The sequence below is a fragment of the Hipposideros armiger genome, unplaced genomic scaffold, assembly GCF_001890085.2.
Source record: "Hipposideros armiger isolate ML-2016 unplaced genomic scaffold, ASM189008v1 scaffold_31, whole genome shotgun sequence".
NCBI lineage: Eukaryota > Metazoa > Chordata > Mammalia > Chiroptera > Hipposideridae > Hipposideros > Hipposideros armiger.
Genome location: NW_017731381.1, coordinates 934,679 through 946,010, shown reverse-complemented (window position 1 = coordinate 946,010; position 11,332 = coordinate 934,679). Strand labels below are relative to the sequence as shown.

Below are 11,332 nucleotides of genomic sequence, written 5' to 3'. Positions count from 1 at the left end.
AGGGTCTTTTAAAACCCTCCCAATTGTTTAGACCACCCATGCCTGGCTGCCTGGTTGTCCCCTCTGATTCTAGCTGGAATCTACTGGAAGGGCTCTCTCATTGTTCACGTCTGTGGGTGGCACTACCCTCCACTGCTCACTGGGGCGCTGTCTCTTTGTTAGGACTGCTGCATGTGCCTATGGAATTTGCATGCTGCACAACTCCAGAGAGTACCATTTACACAGATAGTAACATGAATGATAACCCTCAGACTTGCTCAGTGCACAGTCTGAACAACTGTACACAGTGGCCTTGCTCTTGAAAACAGCAGGCTGCCTTAATGAGTTCTCTGCCTACTGTCTCTAACTGCTCCTGGATTCCTGTTCTGCCATAGGTTCCTGGCAATACAGTAACTTGTATTCTGATGGATGGACTTGGTCAAAAGCCCACCCACCAGCTTTGGGGTCTAAAGCATTTGCTGTTAATCAGTACAGGAAGTGGGAGGATTAGAGGAATCAGGGACTGCAGAGTGATCTGGAGGGAGTTCAGGAAGGCATCCCAGCCCCTAGACCCTGAGCTCAGAGCATGCTTCCTGTAGGAATGAACTTTCAGAGGCCTCTCACCTGCCTGAGTGCAGCCCCAGGACCCGTGGCCGGCTGTCTGGGGCCTGGGCTCAGTCCCGGCTCTCTGACTCTCCTCGGATCCCAGAGGGCCTTGAGGCAGACTTGCTACCTGGCCTTTTCCAGGCTTGCCAAAGGCCAACTCAGAAGGCCCTTGGGAAGATGTAGAGGGAACCTGGTTGCTGGAACACTCTGAAAGTGAAGAATGCAGGGGAAGGTGGGGGGCAGCATTTAAATAAGAGGCAGGAACTGCCACCGGGACCTAAGCTCTGGGTTATTTATGCACGTTCAGAAATGGCTCCATGCATCCAGGCGCAATCCAATGATTTGTCAATGAAGGCCTCCCCGCGCCCCCTGCCCCCGCCCCTGCCTCTGATAACATTTACAGTAAATCTATTGCACTGACCATTAAATCCGAGGCCGCCTGGAGCGATTGCTTCAATGGGGTGCTGACAGAGAGTTAATAATGACGCAGACGCTAACCTGTTTATTGATTTGCTTTTTGTTCCCTTCATCTTTGCTCACTCCTCCTTTCTCTCGCAGGAGAAATCTTGGAATTAGTAATCAGGTGACAGCCTCGCCCCCTCCCCCCCCTTCCCCCTTGTTCCCAGCCATGTCGTCCTGCTTAAATTCTCTGAGATAAATGACTCCTACCTCCTCAGCCCCTGCCAGCCATTCACTCTCCAGTTACTCAGCACAAGATGTCGCATCTGTCACTGGAGCCGGCAGACAGAAAAAAAAAACATTAACACAGACATGAAAAGCTTTTAACTTTGACAAGAGGAGTGCAGCAAAGTTTTATATTTAGCCCCTCCAGCAAAGGCCACGGTCAATCCATTAGGGTGGCTTGTCAGACTGGGGATGAGGTGGCAGAGGGCTGGGACCATGGGGCTGGGTGCAGGGGCATCGCCAGTTCTGGCCTGAGAAGCACGGACATGGGCCCAGGGTGGCTGTTGCCGTGTCCTCTTCTGACATCTGGATAGTTAAGTCATTAGATGCTTTGGAAAGGGCCCAAATGGGGGCCTCTGTTTCTGGGTTAAAAGAAAGACTTCAACTTCCATTTTAAGATTTGGCATAGCAAAGAGCTGACCCCGTTTTTGTGGTCTTGGTGTTGTCAGTCTCCACAAATAACATGGATCTTTATGGAAGCCTGAAGAAATAGCAAAGAAAAGTTTGTTTCACATGAGGCAAAATTTATAACTAAAAAAAGGAAGAATTATTCATTTTTTTCACTGATAACCAATCATTTTAGGCTGAGAGTGGTCCCTGACTTCTCCCCTCCCTTCCCCTCCTCTCCCTTCCTCCTTCTCTTTCCCTCTTTCCACTTCTCACCCTCTCCTGAATCCATCCTTTTCTCTTCCTTGAGAAAAGATTGCAGAAGTAAAGAAATTATGTATTCCTCAGCATTTTTCAGGAGTGGCTGGAATGGCTTTGTGGAAGAGACAGAACTAGAATTTGCCTTGGTGGAAATAAAGAGTTCTTCTGAGCAGCATTTGGGTGTGACGCTGGGACGGGTTGAGATGGAGATTACAGGTTGCATCCGTGCCACGGGCCAAGGTGGGGGCAGTGCCCTTGGTGCGTTGGAGGAGGAGGATGTGGCCAACTGGGGCAGAGGGCTCTGGAGGGTGGGGAGTGATGCAAGCAGGAACTTGTGAGTGTGGACCAGGTCATGGACATGGCTTGGAGTGATGCTTTAGGCTGGGCTGGTCCCAAAGCAGCTCTTGAAAGGAGGATTCCAGAGCAAGTGGTCACCGTGGGAGGAAGCACTGGCTGGGAGTCAGGAGCGAACTAGGGAAGGGGAGGAAGCCAGTACAGGGTGTGTTAACAAGCAAACTGTTGCTTCGGATAACTGGGGCACAACGACCCTGCTGGGGACTTCCAGACGACCATGTGGAGCACACCTCCCAGTTGCCCCCACTGCCACGGGGTCGGGGGAAAGCTGGGGCATTTAGCCACCGACTCCCCTCTATCACTGCTGGCCTGCCCTACTTGGGGCCAGGAGACCTCAGTTAGCTCCTGGAGCCTGAGGAGATGCGCTGGGGGAGCGTGTCAAGCACTTGCAGTAAGAAACCTTCTATGTTTAACGACGTGGATAAGGTACCAGCAACACCTCCTGCAAATCCCCATCCATCTGAAAATGTGTCCTCGATTCACCTGCCAGGTGAACCCCCTGCAAGGTCTGGAGCAGGGGGCTGTTGCTCTCAGTGGTTTCTTGGGGTGAAGTTGCAGCAGAGAGAGAGAAACTGCGTGCTGCTTTCTTTTTCTCTCCTAGGGGCTGGGTCATATTCTTTTTATATGGTAGTGCCTATGAACAGGGTCTGGCTCATAGTAGGTGCTCAAAAAGTGTTGACCACGACCTTGTCGTTGTCATGATTTTTTTTTTTGCTTATCTCCTTTCTCTATGAGCTTCAGAGCGTGCGGAGGGCAGAGAAGGGATGCTGGTCAGGTTTTACATCCAGAGCTGGGCATGGGGCTGTGCATGCATCAGGTGCTCAGGGAGGGCTTGTCCAAGGAATGAAGGCAGGAAAAATATCCAGGACTTTCAGGGGGACTTGGTAAGTGTGTTACCCTGATAGACCCGGTGGATCCTCGACTGGGGGTGTAAGAAGGAGGATGTCTCCGACCCAGGTGAGCTGAGGGTCCTTTCTCAGGCTGCGGGGAGACACTGGTGGGGACCCAGGGGAAGGGCGGATGACCCGAGTGGGGAGGGGCTGGGGCAAAGGTGAGCTGGACACAACACGTGCACTGTCCAGCAGTAGGCACCAGCGCCCAGCCCCAGGGCGAGATGAGGTCCTGGGGGCAGGAGGCCAGCTGTGGACAGATGGTGTTCAGCAGCACTTCCTTCCAGCCCATTTTTCTAATTTCCCACCCTTTTTCATCCAGCCTCAGGGTCCCAACCAGGCCTCGGAGGAGGACTTCTGGGAAGTTCTGGGTCAGCGCTTACTGGAGCCTTGCCTTTTTAACATTGGCACAGGAATTCCAAGTTTGGAGACAGGACCTCCCTCCCGAAGGCAGCAATTCTCCATCCCGCTCAGCTGCCTCCTTCTCAGCAGCTGCTCCAACTCCCCAGGGGCTCCAGGGTGAGAGGAAGGAAGGAGCCAGAGGAAAAGCAGCACCCCTGCCCCCCACCCTGCTTCTTAAAGCTCAGGCAAACGCGGAGGTGGGGCTTCAGTCTCCAAACATGTTGTTCCCTGTCCTAGCCTTCCCTGTGGGGTCCAAACCTGGTCCCAGCCTGGCAGGGTTTTGTGAAGGGACTTGGTTCTCTGGGAGTCCAGGTGGCAGGGAAAGGATCTGTCCCGGCTGGGAACAGCTGTCCTGGGGCAGGGCAGTGAGGAGCCAGGCAACGTGAGCATTAGGGGAAGGAGGCGTCTAGTGACTCTAGAGGCTGGGGTATCATTTCACCCATGCCAGACGAGGTGAGTCCTTGGCCATCGGACAGGGTGTAATAGCTCCTGCTCTTTGTATGGCGATAAAGGCCGAGAGAAATCAAGCCGGTGCAGATCTCTGTCTCCTGTAGCAGCCACAGCTGCTGAATCTGCTGTTTCTGGGAAAGTGAAATTTCAGTCCCTCCACTCCCCCTACCAGCTGGGCTGGCAGGGCACGCACAGAGGGCGCCAGCCAACCTCCCCTTGGAGAAAATGGGCGGTAAAACCCGGATCTCCTCGGACACAGCCAGTCTGGTGATGCGGTCTAGACACATCTGGACCTTGGTGTGAGGGCAGCTACAGACAGCTTCCCCGTGTGCCCAGCCTCTGGCTTGGCGGTGTTGGGAGCAAAGCGCCAGAGGGAGCACAGTCCCTGCCCTGGTCTCATGGCTGCCCTCTTCCTGCCCGCCCCCCCCCTTTATTCTAAAGAGGAGACCAGATTTGCATGGGAAAGTGTCAAGATGCAGAGAATGATGGGCTGGAGCCCTGAAAAGGAGTGGGCAAGGGTGACAAGAAAAGAGTCCACTCAGGTGACATGTCGAAAGGCTTTTGATGAACTTTGGAGAGTTGGGTGTTGACGGAAGATTTTAGGGCCTTACCAGAGCCTGCTGTGTGCCTCCCCAGTCCGACTTCCGTGATGTCAGGCTTCCAGCTTTCCCTGCAGTCAGGGGCTGCTGCCTGATTCATGACAGTATTGTTGTGCTGCCCTGCACACTCCCATGCACTTTTCCTCTCTCTTTCTCTTTCTTCATCTGCTGGCTGGGTGGCGAGGACTCTGAGGATCCAGGAAAGGCCAGAGACACAGAAGGAGGAGGGACTGTCAGCCCCGAGTCACCACCTGGAGGAGAACTGTTAAACTAGGAGCACTCAATCACTCTACGGCAATTCATTTATTTGTTCCCTCATTTGCGTATGCATCCAACGTCACCAAGTACCTTTTCTGGGCTAGGACCTGGGGGCCACAGTCCTTGCCCTTCGAGGTGTGTGTGTTTGTAAAAAAAGGGGTGCAGAGAGAGAGAGATGAGGTGGGGATTGGGTCTTGCGGGGAAACAGGAAGGGGCCTTGGAGGAAATGGTCAGGAGTATGTATTTTTTTCTGTAGAAGAGGCTCCGGAGAGCTCCCTAGCCCCTGTCATCAGAGAGGACACAGAGAGAAGGTACATGTAGCCTGTGAACTAGGAAGAGGGCTCTCCCTAGAGAATGCGACAGTGCTGTCACCTTGATCTTGGCCTTTCAGCATCCAGAACTGCGAGAAATAAAATTGTGTTGTTTTTAAGCCACACAGTCTGTGGTGTTTTATTATAGCAGCCTGCACAGACTACGCCATCTCTGCTTTGGTACAAAAGTGTTGTGGGGGAGGAGGGAAATAGAATGGCGAGAGAGCATGCTGGTAGACATGGGAGAACCAGGAATAGAACAGCTGGTCACCCTATGTACAGCTGTGTGGGGGACTAGACGTGGAGAAGACACCAAATGTCACCAGAAGTCCAGAAAGATGGGTCACAGATTTTGTGCATCTTAGCAGAACACCAGAGAGACCGATGACAAAGGCCTCGTGATGTTGAACCTGAAGTTCAGAGCCTTATTTTTCAGAGCAGTCTCTTACCTTTACCTCACGTGATCCTAACAGGCTTTTAGTTATAAAAATATTATATATGCACAAGTAAATATTTATGTAAATGTGTGTAAATGTTATGTCTACTTATTAAGTACTGGAGGCTCTACATAGGTAGGCTTAATTACCTAGAGATTTATATTTGCATTTCTTTTCCCACCACCATGCCATCAAGATTGCCACAAAAATGGCATACAAGTGTCCAAAACTGGTAAGGAAAATTGGCTTCAACTTCAGAGCCAACCAGGATCGATTAGTAGAGGCTGCCTCTGATGCAGTGTAGAGATGGCTGAAGGCAGCCTCTGGGCTCCATGATGCGAGAGCCCTAGTTGATTAGTGCTGTCTGTCATGGGTATGGGAGAAAGAAGGGACAGTAGGTTTACCACCTATTGGTATTCCTGGGCTAATGAAAGAGCAGACTTACAATTTCGTTGCTCTCTCTTATCTCTTGAACCAGCTCTTTTCCACAATGCACTGTGACTTCTGGTCAGATTTTGTGATTCATGGTCTCATTCCGAAGTGTAGGTTTCTATTTTCCCTGAAGGACTTTATCCCAAAGTCATGATTCTCTGCTATCCTACTTCCCCCTTTTTCCTAGAAATGAGCACCCTATGTCTTCATCTCCTTTATGGTAGTTTCAGCATCTTAACTCATCTTTTCCTTATGATTGTGACTGGTTGGCTTCAATAGACTCTTGCTGCGATGTGGTCAGAAATGTTGAGATATCTCTAGTATGGGTGTGCTTCCGTCTCACCCTGTTGTAGCAGGGGTATTTCTCCCAGTAAAAAATTTTAAATGGACTTTAGTCAGTGACTGGTTCATTTCTAACCCAACAAATGTTTATTAGTCATTTATTTTGTGCTCTTTGCATTTAATCTCTACTTGGTCCATTTTTTTCCCCGCCCTGTTTTCTATAGCTTTAAAATATCCTTCTGGAGATTTTTGCTCTGGTCATGAGCTGACTGAATTTATCCTCTTGTCTTAAATAATTAAATATTTAGATAAATGAAAAGTTCTCAGACTTTGGAGGGTGCAGAACAGTGTCCCTTAGGGAAGGGAAGCAAAGGAGGTGAGCCCTGTGATGGTTCCAGCTCACGTCCTGGACAGAGTTCCAAACCAGTGGAGAAAGACAAAACCAAACAGAGTCCATTGGGCTCACTGAGTTGAGAAGACAGAGTTCACAGTTCAGGGGGACCAAGTTTGCTAGAGTTTTTAGGGAAAAAAATACCAGAGAGGAGAGAGAGAGAGAGAGAGAGAGAGAGAGAGAGAGAGAGAGAGAGAGAGCGAGGATCTTGATTACAGAAGGGTCCCCTCTAATCTTTGATTGACTAATGATCTGCATAAATATGAGGAGACTACCTGTGGCTAGGGAAGAGTCACTGGCAAGGAATAGGTATTATAATCCTTAGAGTTTATCCAAGGTTGAGAATAGCTCATGATACTACTAGCCATCATGGAAAGAATTAATATTATCCAGGGCATTGAGTAGAACTCTGAAAAAAATATTGCCTCATTTGAATTCTTCACTTTGATCTGGCATGTGAAATAATGTTTCTCAAAATAAGGACTAAAACTACTGTAATTTATTAAAAACTTACTATGTATCAGCAACTGTGCTGAGAAATTTACATATATTTATCTAATTTAATGTCATCTTTTGCTCTTTCACATGATGGTTTCAATTTTGAGGGTTTTTTAAAAAAAAGATTTTATTGGAGAATTGGGGAAGAAGAACAGCCAAGTTATGGTCTTTCAATCTTAGTTGTGGAGGGCACAACTAGCTCAGCTCCAAGTCCAGTCACCATCCAGCTGCCCGTTGGCAGCTCAGGGCAGCTCAGTTCAAGGTGCTGTGTTCAATCTTAGTTGCGGGTGGGCACGGCCCACCATCCCATGCAGGAGTCGAACTGGCAACCTTGTTGTTAGGAGCACATGCTCTCACCAGCTGAGCCATCCTGCCACCTGTTAGCAGCTCAGTGGCAGCTCAGCTTGGGCACAGCTCACTGGCCCACGTGGGAATCGAACTGGTGACCCTGCTGCTCAGAACTCGCTCTCTTAACCAACTGAGCCACTCGGCCAGCCTGAGGGTTTTATTTTTTTAATTTAAATTTTGGACATTTTGTAAACTTCTGTTCAGAGGAGCTGCCCTTTCACCAGCCTACAATCATGGGCAGATGGAATGAGAGGATTTTTCTTTTAGTCATTGCCAATATTTTCTTTCTTATCCTTGAAACACGAACTGAAACATGTGGCCTAGTAGGTAATCCACATTGAGCACTTACCATGTGTCAGGTACTGTGCTAAGTACATTACATATAATATACCTTGTTGAATTTTCATCACTGCTGAGGAAACTGAGACTGAGAGAGATGAATGATTTGCCAGATCTTCTGCTAGAAGATGGCAAATTACCCCAGAAGTCTCTCTTGGCCCAGGAATGTACTCCCATGGCCTTTGACTTTATCCTCACCTTCCCCAATGCCCCCATGTTAGGCACAACTCGAGTCTTCCCGGGTCTATTAATGCTCACCCTCGGCAGTGTTCTGAAAAAAGAAAACAAAACACCACACTGCGATTTGTAGCACTTGCCGATTTCCATGGTGTAAGTATTCCCACCATGGTTGATTTTAAGCCACCAATATGGTGACTAAAGTAGAGCTGGAAAGAGAAACACATATTGGTTCTCTCCATGGTACTAACCTGGCACCAGCTCTCTACTGTTTTGTCCGCTTGAAATGCTTCTGTTCATTCTGTGGGATCAGTGCCTTTGTCACCTGCGCTGGGAAACCTTCTCTAATCCCTCCTGATTGGCTTAGAACAGGCTTGAATCAGCACTCACCACCATGTCCTCCAGTGATGGTTCTCTGCGCTGCGCACCCCCTCTGGCCCGTGAGCTCTTCAAGGGCAGCTCCGAGCGAAGCATCTCATCCAGAGCATGCATAAGCCAGTGTTTACTGAATGAATACAGGAACCTGGGATTTGAGCCTGAATCTTTGTCCTGACCTGCCTTCTAGGGCTCAGCTCATTATTGCAAAGCTGCTAACAATTTTGCTCCAGCTTTTCCTTATTTGCTCATTGGCTATTGAGCAGATGGAAGTAGTTTCACTTTTTTCCCTTAAGAGTTATCTTTCCTCCTTTTCTTCAATATAACATTTGATACATACACACGAATATACCGGGAGTGCCAAAAAATGTATACAAGTGGGTACTTTGGTCAACATTGCTCAAACGGTAGTTCGCCGTTATCAGAAGTGTCTGGATGCTGATGGTAGCCACTTTGAGCACCTCTTGTAATTGCAGACGTGTATTCATGACTTGTATTCATCTTTCGTTATTGGTATATATTGAGTATTACAATTTTAAAAGCTTTTTCCTTTCTTAAATTGTGTATACATGTTTTTGGCACCCTCTGTATACACATATGTTACATCTAAGTTATAAAACATAGTGATAAAACAGACACCTATGGACTCACATCCAACTTAAAAACTAGACCTAAAGATCTTTCTTCATCTTATTTTCTCCCTAACACCTCAGAAAAGGAGCACACCTACCCAAGTGTGGTCTTTTTCGTTTGCCCTGTAAATCTTTTTCTGCATCCTCTTTAAGTCTTAAAAACCCACACTTCCCAAGACCACCATTTTTAGCATTTGAGTTTAACTCTTAGCAAAGCATGGTTAGAGAGAGGGACATTTTCTACTTTATATGCAAGTTGCTGTTTGGACTTACTCTGGCATTGTGCCAGCTCTACCAGTGGTGATTCAAGAGGCTCAAGTCAGGCAAGGATTCCAGCCAGCAAGTAACCTCCATCCCTGTGTTGGAGGCTTCCAGCACACTTCTCTATTCCTGGGCTGGAATTGTCTCAACTAAAGTTGGAAGACCAGAGGAGCAACTGGAGAACAGAGTCATATGAGGAAGACTTGTGTTTAAGGCTTTTACAGGGGGAGCTAGATGGGTACGAAGCTTACCTCAGGTCCTATTGCCTTTCCCTCCAAAATATGCTCCGAATTCATCAAGTTCTTTCCACCATCCATGGCCAAGCCAACATCATCTCTTGCCTTGATGACTGCAGTGGTCTTCCAATGAGCCATTCCCTACACAGAAGCCAGAATCACCTCTTTCAAAAGGAAATCAGATCTTGTCACTGTGTCGCTCAAACCCCTCCCATGGCTCCCTATGGCCCTCAGCCCCAAATTCAGACTTCTTACTTTGACAAGGCCCTGCATGATTGGGTCTCTACGCCTCTCCCCAGCTTTATCCCAAGTTTCCCTTCTCTCCCTTCACTCCACTCTAGCCTCCATGGCTACTTTTCAGTTCCAGACACACCAAGCTCTTTACTGCCTTGAAACCTTTGCTCATCTTTTCTGAGTGCCTAGGATTCTGAGCGCTTAGGACCCTGTCCTGTCCTTTTCACATCTGGCCCTTTTTCATCCTGTGGGTCTGACCCCGTTATCTTTTCCCAAACGTCAACTAAGTGGTCCACCCCCTCCTACCGTCACCACGCTGTGTTCATCCTCACCACATCTTTCTCAGCTTGTAATGACATAGGTTTTCATCTGTGTCTCTTATATTAGCTATCTTTACCACCAGACTACAAACTCCACGAGGGTGGAGAGCTGTGTTTGCTTCCATTACTCCTTGCACCTGGCGGTCCCTCAATAAGTGTTTGTCCACAGAATGATGTGTATGTTTGAAAGGCCAATCTGGTTTCAAAGGGTGATGAACAAACGTATGCACTGGGGAAAGAAAGTCATTAATTGACTCATTCATTCACATACTCAGATATTTATTGTCTGCCAGTGTGCTGGGATCTCAGCTGTGTGCACAGAGGAAAATTAGATATTGTGTTCCTGCTCCTCAGAGGCTCACAGCAGTGCAATGAGGGCTTAATGGAGGAATAAAGGTGCAGGGGGAACACTGGGGAAAGAGCACTTAAGTCTACTAGGGGAGTCAAGGAAGCCTCCATAGGGTTCATTCTTGAGTTGGGTTTTGAGGGATGAATAGAAGTTTGCCGTTTGGGCAAGTTGAGAGAAGCTGTTCTATGCAGTTTGGGGTGAAACTGTGTGGTGGTATGAGAAAACATGGAGAGTCTTGGTGAAATAAAAGTAACTCAGTACTGCTGGGGTTTAACATATGAGGAAAGGGTTAGGAGGTGAAGCTAGAGAGAGACACAGGAATGGCTCATGCAGGGCTTGGCATTTGGTGCTGCTGGAAAATTGAAGGGTATTGAATTGGGGGATTAATGTGATCGTCTCTTTGTGTTAGAAAGATCACTTGGGAAGCTTTATTAATGAGGTAATTTGAAGGGTCAGGGGAAAGGGGAGATTGAAGTGTAGGAGACCACTAGCTAAGTTGCTTTCCTGCCTAAGCAGACCTTACTAAGAGAATGCTACACTCTTGGCCCCTTGAGCCCAGCCTCAGAACCTTTCTCAACACAGCCTTCCAGGCAGACACAACCATTCCATGGGACCTGGTTCATTAGATGTATGCTCTTCTTGGACTAGATAATAATGGGACTCTTTCCAGTTCTGATATTATGGATTAAAAAAAAATGTTAACTCCACCAAGGAGTGTTTTCATCCTGACACGGGATAACGCCTTAATTCAAGAATGTGTAGCTCTAATGGTAAAATTCCTGGCACTTGAAGCCGTGAGTGGAGGTATTTTAAAGGGTCCTGTCAGCTCCTTGTCAAAAG

At 48.1% G+C, this 11,332-nt stretch overlaps 1 long non-coding RNA gene across 1 annotated transcript; it reads right to left on the bottom strand.

The window, feature by feature from the left end:
* Nucleotides 1-1,417: 1,417 nt before the first annotated feature.
* LOC109379920 (uncharacterized) lies at nt 1,418-6,225 on the bottom strand. The gene is made up of 3 exons (XR_002123307.1): nt 6,064-6,225; nt 4,625-4,800; nt 1,418-1,750 (listed from the first exon to the last, which is right to left on the bottom strand). It is a non-coding gene; the product is annotated as an uncharacterized LOC109379920 (long non-coding RNA).
* Nucleotides 6,226-11,332: the final 5,107 nt, after the last annotated feature.